The sequence below is a fragment of the Apteryx rowi genome, unplaced genomic scaffold (genome assembly GCF_003343035.1).
Source record: "Apteryx rowi isolate R43461 unplaced genomic scaffold, aptRow1 scaffold_734, whole genome shotgun sequence".
NCBI lineage: Eukaryota > Metazoa > Chordata > Aves > Apterygiformes > Apterygidae > Apteryx > Apteryx rowi.
In genome coordinates, this window is record NW_020451021.1 from 388,558 (window position 1) to 397,046 (window position 8,489).

The following is an 8,489-nucleotide window of genomic DNA, read 5'->3' on the forward strand; positions in this document are numbered from 1 at the left end:
TTATTTTTCTCCCTTCACACCATTACCATAAACTTAATTTTCTTTTCTTCGTCTGTTTTCTGAAACTCAACATGCTTACAACTTAAGTGGTAAAGACAAAGGTTGGGAAGGAAAACGGAGTAAAGCGAGTTGCCCAAGGGCCTAGCTCACTTCATCTCCTGAATCCAAGTCCACATTTTTGTCCACACTGCTTTAAATTTAAACATCATTTACTGATCTCCTGCTTTCCATTAACTTCCTAGGCAGCCTGTAGCTGATGTGATGGTAATGAAAAATTTAAGTGAAACCATTTTAACATTGCAATGTTTGAGAAATTTATAAGGCATCAGAAGATATTGCTTTAAAACACTATCAAATCCACTGCTCTGGTGACATCTGGCATCCAAGGTACAAGACAGCCCTGGTTCTGAGGATTGATTTGGCTAGTGCTTTCCCGATGCAGGTACAGATAGCTGCTCTTAGGCACACCCAGAGAGACCTAGCATGTTGAAAATGCCCACCAACCTGCAACAGCATAGTGAAGAGCTGTTTGGAAGTAGAGGGTTCAGGAGAGTTAGGAAATTTTTGCAGAAAAATCATTTGCTGTAGTACATTATTTTTTTCAAAATGTGACGTGTCAACAACAAGCCTGCATTAAAGAAATCAAAGAAGAAAATTTTCTGACAATTCAAAATGGGAATTGGTGCACTGGTTTCATTTACAGAATATTACTTCCTTCCTATTGAAAACAAATGTCAAATTTTGGGAGGGAAATGGGGCTAGCTTGTGTCTAGTATTGAATATTTTGTGCTTTATATCCATACGCGATTTATTCTTCAAGGTGTGCTAATCACAAAACCATCCGGCCATCACAGCAAAACACAGGGCTAAAGGTGAAAGCAGACCCACGAGCTTCTCCCATCCCATCCCCTCCTTTGTGAGGTCCCTCAGTCCTGCCTGGGCTGATGGCCAGTCCTGAGCCATCACAGAAACTCCTCGATCACAGTTAGAAGAGCTTGTTGGCTTTGAACTACCTCAAGTGGACGCTACTGGCAAAGTAGCTGCAGCAGCACAGAGCAGCGAGCACTCCAGGCACCGAGTATCTACCAGTTTCTTGGAGGCTACAGAGCCTCGCTGCTGCTTGACTACACAGCTGATTTGGGTGTGCCAGTGAGCTTCCCAGGTACATCAGTTCCACGTAGAAATGTCCCATTCATTTAGCCAGAAAATTTGGCAAGAGGCTGAGGCAGTTCTCCAAACCGCTGAGAGCCGTGGTCATTTCTGCTGATCTGAGCTGCCAAGAGCTCCGGGGAAAAAGGTGTTCAGGGCTCAGGCTAAGAAAGGTGCAGGTCAGCCCCAGGCATTCGCCTTCCTGGACAGCAAGCTCTGCCTGTCCCACTCGTCTGAGCAGGGTCAGAAGATCGTTCAGCCCTGCATCATGGTGAGCAGACAACCTTTTGTAGTCATAAGGCTGGTGGACTATGTCAGGTTCAAATAGAAATCTTCTAAGCAAACTTACTTCTGACTAAGTGGTTCCAGACTGCAAACCATAAAGATTGAAATCATCCATTTAGCCATGACAAGGATCATAGGAAATATTTCTTAATGCTTTCCAAAGAAATGTTACTTAACTGAATCTCCCCCTTTTTATTTTCCATGAATATTGTAGCTGAATATATATTTGCCAAAAAGTTTCATGTTAATTTCTGAAAGTGTTTACAGAAAGCAAATTTACCACTGGTAACTGTGAGTATTCTCAGTGGAAATCTCAGAGTTACGCTCATGTAACCATGGAACGGAAATCTGTCATCATTTGTCCAGTCCAAACAACTAACATTTTGACTGTTTAAATGCTCATAGGCAAGCTACAAATAAATGATTATTCACAGAAATTATGGGCAGAATTGTTTCAAACAACAAGTACATTCAAGAATATCTGGGCTGGCTCATAAATAATTTAGAACAGGAAAAAAAGATTAAACTCTTCCATTCAATAACTTGTAGATTATTCACACAGCTCTAATAACAATCCCCTGTCTCTATAAGCCTGCATCAGATGCAGTCCAAAACTGGAATAGTGGAGAAAGCTCCCCTTCTATCATTATCAAAATCCATAGTTCAAGCTCTTTTGCCCATTCATTTCTACCAAACAGCAGCAAAAGATTGAGATTCTCTTCACAGGGGATGGTCTGGAGTCGCTTCATCTCAGTGGTATGCAGATATTTCCATTACGGTTTTCCAAAGTGACCAGGAACATTCATTAACCTTAGAAGAAAAGCATAAAATCACAAAAAAAACATTTTTTTCATCCTCTAAATATTCGTTTATCACATTATGGCAGCAACCACAGCTTGCAACTAACATTTGGAAGCTGCAAAAAATAGTAATTGCTGTCAATCAGTGGCTGGTTGCTCAGTTTATGACAAATGACCTACCAATGGTTACACTTAGTGCAGACCCTAGGCTCTTGGCCAAACACCCTCAGTGGCTTGCACCCTCTGCACCTCCCAGCCTCCCATTACCATATCTCATAGGTGATACCCACTTCCCAACTGTTTTCTTTTCCTTTGAGCATGCCACGAAATATTCCTGCATCGCATTCAGTCCATGGCCAGGTAGAATGCACACCATGAACATCCTTCAGTTGCAAAAGCAGAAGGTCCACCCTAGGAACAGAGCTGAAAAGAGCCCTGCCAGCCCTCAACAGTGCCCAGTGGGGCTGTTCTGACTTCAGGCAGCAGGGGGGTATTTATTTCTCTGGTTCAAGCTCATCCTCTTTGCCCTAGCTAGTCAGTGTGGCTAAAGAAACTATTTGGAGGTGGATGGGTATGCACTGCTATTCACCTTGAAACATTCCTGTCTTTCTCCTAGAAAAGTAGGTCACATTTCCACACTTTCCCAGTGAACCAGAGAATGGTTTTGAACTCCTTCACCTCAGGGGTTTCCAATGGGAACACATCCACGTGGCTGTTGCTGTCAGACCAACATCCTTCTGTCCACCTCCCAATCTGAGGTGGTTGGATGTGCGTTCTTTCAGGAGCTGGATGACCGTTCAGCTTTGCTCTGGGCCCAACCTCGCAAACCCTGCTCTTCACACCAAAGTAACAGGTCTATATTGCTTCTGTGCCAACGCTGGGTAAAGCCTGTCTCACATGGAGGTGCTCAGAACTGTCTGTTTCAAACATTGCTTGTAGCAGCCTTGTTTATTTGAAGGATTCAACAGATTCAACAGTATGCCTTAATTAAATGCTAAAGAGGTTTGTGGCTGTTGGCTGAGGGGAATAAACTATGACAATTCTGCACTGCGCTCTTAAACAGATACCTTTGTGCTGCCAACCAGCAGCTCTGTCCATGAGTGCAAGCATGTGAAGGTGTGTAATGCATCATAGGTCAAGTCAAGGGTACAAATTTGTCCAGATCAGTCATCAGCATGTTTTCCAGAGAATCAAATTACATGCCAAATTGTGTTTAAAATCATATGCAGGCCAATATGTTTTCTAGAAGGACTTGCTTTCTTCACTCTTACCTGTTCTAACAGGCAGACCAGTTTTAACTCAAGTGGCAGGGTTACTGCTTCGAAACCTATTGTGACGCACTAAATTTATGGCTCTGCAGGGGGACAGCTCTTCATTCACTGTAAAGAGAAACAGAGATAAGTGAAGAAATCAGAAGGCAGCTGACAAGATCATCATGTCGCATGTCCTGGACTGGGACTTACCCTCCTGCCCTACCTGTCCTGGAACGCCTTTTTAATAACTGTTTCATCTCGGTGAAGTCATAGACTCGTATCTGAAAAAAACTATTGAGAACTACCTGAAAAAATTCAGACCTTTAAGTTTGGGGATGAGGAAATAGGAAAAGTTTTTCATAACGTGTCACAAAAAGTGGTTCTTTTTTGTTTTTGTTTTAAAATCATCTTTACTTAACAGTTGCTCTCCTAAACAATGGGCAGCCATAAACACACTACTGCTATCGATCTTCTTTTCTGCCTCTCAGCCTGGCACATGGACAGCTTTTGTTGAACCATTGCTGGGCACATGGGCTGCTAAAATACAAAACTGTTTGGAAAACAGGAAGTTTCCAATATAAAATCCTAACTGTTGTTGAAAAAAACTGTTAACTTGAGGAGCAAGTTTTTCCACACAACGACTGTCAGAAAAATGAAAGCCTTCCAGTTGAAAGTTAAGAAATATAGCCTTTGACCAAAAACATTTTCTGAGGCAAGCAGACATTTTCTAAAAATACTCAATTAGTCAAAAGCCTGAGTTTTCAGTCAGAAAATTAACAGTGAAAAATTTTCAGCCAGGCATAGTAAATTCACATTTACACCTCACTAGTCCAAACATTCTCCTTGTGTGTCCTTGTGTGTCAAGAGAGTTGGCAATACAGTCAGATGACCTGTAAGATCAGCAGCAATGAGTTAATATTTAACCAGGGGCCTGTTCAGGAGCTGCCATATAACAGAAACCTCTCACTCCCCAATCACTATGTACTGGCTCTTCAGCAGAGAAGCCCATGCCAGGCAGCAGGATGCTTAGACAGTTTGAACTGCTATAACTACAGTGGATAGCAAACAAGTTTGGACAACACGTACTGACTTTACATGGAGTTGTCCTCCTCCAGTTCCTCTTTTGGCCAGAAGAACAACAGGCACCACAGGGATGCAGTGGGAAAGCTGGATTTTGGAGCATGTCACAGGGGCAGGCACTGTTTCATAAACTGAATGGGCAGTGCAAAATGTTCAACATATACATACACACAGGAACCATGTGATGTTGCCTAACCATTCCCAGTCGCAATAAGAAGCCCGGAGTCCTAGAAGAGGGAGGCAACGGAAAGCAGGCCTTTTCTTTCTGAGATACATTAAGGTCCACTCCCTTCCTCAGCTCCAGGATTGAACCCAAGGCTCCCTCTGCCGAACCTGCCACGGATCTGGTGCCTCTTGCATCCAGCTCACAGCAATGGTCTAAAAATCCTCCCACCTCCTGTGTCTTTATCTCACCTCCTAGCCCAAGGCAGAGAGGGCAGGCCATGGAGAAATCCAGTGGAGACCCCTCTCCCTGCTCCCCCATGTGGGAGGAAGGGACAGACACAAACTCCAGGGGAAATTTTTCCCAGAAAAAAGTCTATGTGTGGGGGTATGTTATACCATGAACCCTTACACATCTCCAAAACCTTATTAAAAATCATTCGTGCAGTTTCGCTGAAGAGCTCTGGCTGAGTCAGCCTCAGTGTCTGGGCTGAGGAACTGCTAGCAACTGCACAAATGTTCATTTTCTAGTTAACTATAGAGACACTCTTATCAAGATAGACTAACAGGATCCCTCTGTTTCAGTGCAGCTTTGGGGGACTTCTGTATTGGATGCAAAAGAAAATAAGTGTTGTCTCAGCTGAAAGCTGAAATATGATGTGAACAGGCAGTTTTATTTTGGACCATCCCTGTCATTTTTCCATTTTACCACAGAAAATGATCAATAAAAAAATAAAAATAACCTGTTGTATATGTATAGCTCTTTTTTCTCACCAGTATATTACTTCTCACTTGCCTCCACATCTGCTTCATAACCATGCTCTCTTAGACTCAGAGCTTGATATTTCTACATATCATCCTGTTCCATCCCTCTCATTTCATGGCTTTTCAAAGCACAGTCCTTTTTCCTCACTAATAAAAATATGACGGCCTTCCAACTCCCAAAATACACTCTTTCATACCTTTCCACATCCCATGGAAGGACTTATGATTATACCATCCCTTTCCTGCTCCCTGCTTCAGCCATGCACAAGTCTTCTCATTTCCACTCCTACTAAAAGGCTGCATTCCCATTTCTCTCTTTAGTGGTATGTTCCCCCTGCAGTATCCTCCTACCTTTTATCCATGCCTCATAAAGTCCACGTCACACAGGCCACTATTATAGAGTTTTGCCCTTTCTCCCCAGCTCTTAAACCCTCTCTCCTCCACACTTAAACTGTGGGCTTATATGCTTCTATCTATATTCATTTCATTACATTTCTCACCTTCCTTCAGAGTTCCTATTTACTTACATCTCCACACTATTTTGGATATTTAACTTTTAATAAGTCTTTAATTTAACTTTTAATAAGTCTCTCCAGGCAAACCGTCCAGGCCCAACACATAACAGGCATTTATCCATGCCTCTTTCAAAATCATTCCTGCCAAATTTCCTTCCCACTGTATTTCTCCATCCTTCTACATAGATCTATCTTTCTTCACTTAACTATCACTTTTTCTTTTCCCACCATTTTCCTTGCTCTCCTGACTGTCCACAGACTCCTATGTGCTTCAGCCTTCCGCCCCAGTAAGAACAGATAAAAGGGAATGGTGAAATCTTCTGTATTCGATTCACAGTCAAGGTAAGAAATGATGATAAAATTGAGTAAGCATTTCAGAAAACAGCACTGGTGCTTTCTCCTTTTTTTCCTTTTTGCCATGAACTGCAGACCTTTCTGACATATCTAACTTTTTTCTAAAAAACACATCAGCTCTGATCCTACTATGCTTGGGTTTGAAAACCAGCATGTATTTTTTGCTGCATAATATACTGATCTGTTTATTTCCTCACCAATCCCTGCCTCAGAGTGAGATTCACACAATTTTTCTCCAGTGAAGTTTGAATCAAGGAGTTTTTAAAGATATAAATAGAAAGCAGCAGCAAGTTATCTGCAGGTAATATACCCATGATGCATTAAACCTGTGTGGAGTACCATGCCTAGAACTGTTTTACTATCATAAATCATTATAACAGCAAAATAACAGGAACATCCTTTGATATGAATATCTTGTCACACTCAGGCAAACATATACAAGTCCTACTGAAGACAACAAGAGCTGAAAACATAGCCAAAAGGAGATTTTGACCCTATCTCTTAAGGAATAATCATCAAGAAGAGAATTTGTTGAAGAATGTAGAAAGAAAAATCTTCCTTGAGGAGCTTAAAATATAGATGGAGCTTTGTGATGTTGAAGTTTCTGTCATTATTAGTAATACAGCAAGAGCATAGTAAGTTTTGCCTCTGCAAAAGCAGTGCTGTCCCGTTGGCTTGGAAGGAGCTATATATAAACAGGGCACACAATAGTACATAACATCAGTAAGAAAAAACTCATACCTAGAGTTACTAGGAGATCTACCTGAGACATTAAGACCCATGTTAGATTCTTTCTCTCCTTAACTCAAGCAGACAATGCCCACAAGTTAAGCAGGTTAATCACATGCCTTCTTAGGACACAGCACAGTACAGCAAAGCTCCAAAGCACTGGTGCTTATAGCAGTGTTGATGCTGGACAAGAAAGTTTCTGTGATTCTTCCCTTTGATCATGGCAATGCTCCTGCTGGCATACTCTTCCTCTCATCTTCTGAAATGTCAAGCTACAACTCCAGAAGACACTGTAATTTTTTTATTGTTTCATAAAATCTATATAACCAGATGACGGATTCTTATTATTTTTTGATGGGCTTCTGGGTGCGACTGCTCCTCCTCTCTAGACCTTCAAATTTCAGTGCTGTACCAGAAGCATCTCTGGGAGCCGGACAGGTTTCTCTCTGAAATCCATCAACACCACTCCATTAGCCAGAAAGCCAGAAAGTGAGGGGCCTCATTTCCCTTTCCCCATTGCACAGCCAGGGCTAAACACCTCCTCTTTGTCTATCTCTAGCCCTCCCTCCAAAACATACACGCTCTTGTTCAAAAAGCCAGCTCTAGAAATTTAATAGTAAATAGCAAAATTCTGCTTACATATTTTGCCACCACAGTAACAAAGTAGCAGAAAATATCACAGTCTGTGGGATCTGTATGCTACCAGCATGGCTGCGAAGTACCCTGATCTGTATCTTAAAAAAAAAAAAGGAAATGAGGCACAGAGGAATTAAGGGCCATAGTCAGACCTCCTACAGTGACTTATATTTCTTGGATGCCTAAGTCAAAAGACCAAAGAAGTATTTAGGTCTCCTGTTCGCAGGGCTGCCAGACCTTGGCTGATAAAAAGAAGTAGAGTGGTATTCAGATCCCTTTTCTGGGTAACTAGCTTGAATGTTGTCTCCATCTCCTTCCTCACTGTATAAGACATTGTGAGGCCTGGACAGCAGGTCTTGAGGATCTTTCATTGTTCTCCTTTACACAGACCCTGAAGCTGGTTTCCAGGTGGAGCCCAGCTGTGCATGATTCCCGGAGGTAACATGGGAAGCACTGGCAGGGCCAGAGATGAAGCCCTATCTACCTTAACTCAGTCTGTCACTTACCACTCATATTTCATTAATTCCAAAACATACTGCACTACTTCAGAAACAATGTGCTTGGCATAACTGAGTCACATCAATCAACCCGCCACATGCAGCTATCTCCAGTACAGAACAGAGCAGCTATGCAAGACAATTTGATTATATGTGCACACATTCAATTACTTAGTCTAGATCTCAAAAGATAGTCGCCATGGGTTTCACAGCTCATTTATAAAAAGCAGCATTGTTCCCAGCTATACCCATCAGCTGTCTTTA

General features: G+C 42.1%; 1 long non-coding RNA gene across 1 annotated transcript; it reads right to left on the bottom strand.

Moving 5' to 3' along the window:
- Positions 1–1,602: 1,602 nt before the first annotated feature.
- Positions 1,603–3,610, bottom strand: LOC112976483. Its single transcript, XR_003257035.1, has 2 exons — positions 3,506–3,610; positions 1,603–2,244 (listed from the first exon to the last, which is right to left on the bottom strand). It is a non-coding gene; the product is annotated as an uncharacterized LOC112976483 (long non-coding RNA).
- Positions 3,611–8,489: the final 4,879 nt, after the last annotated feature.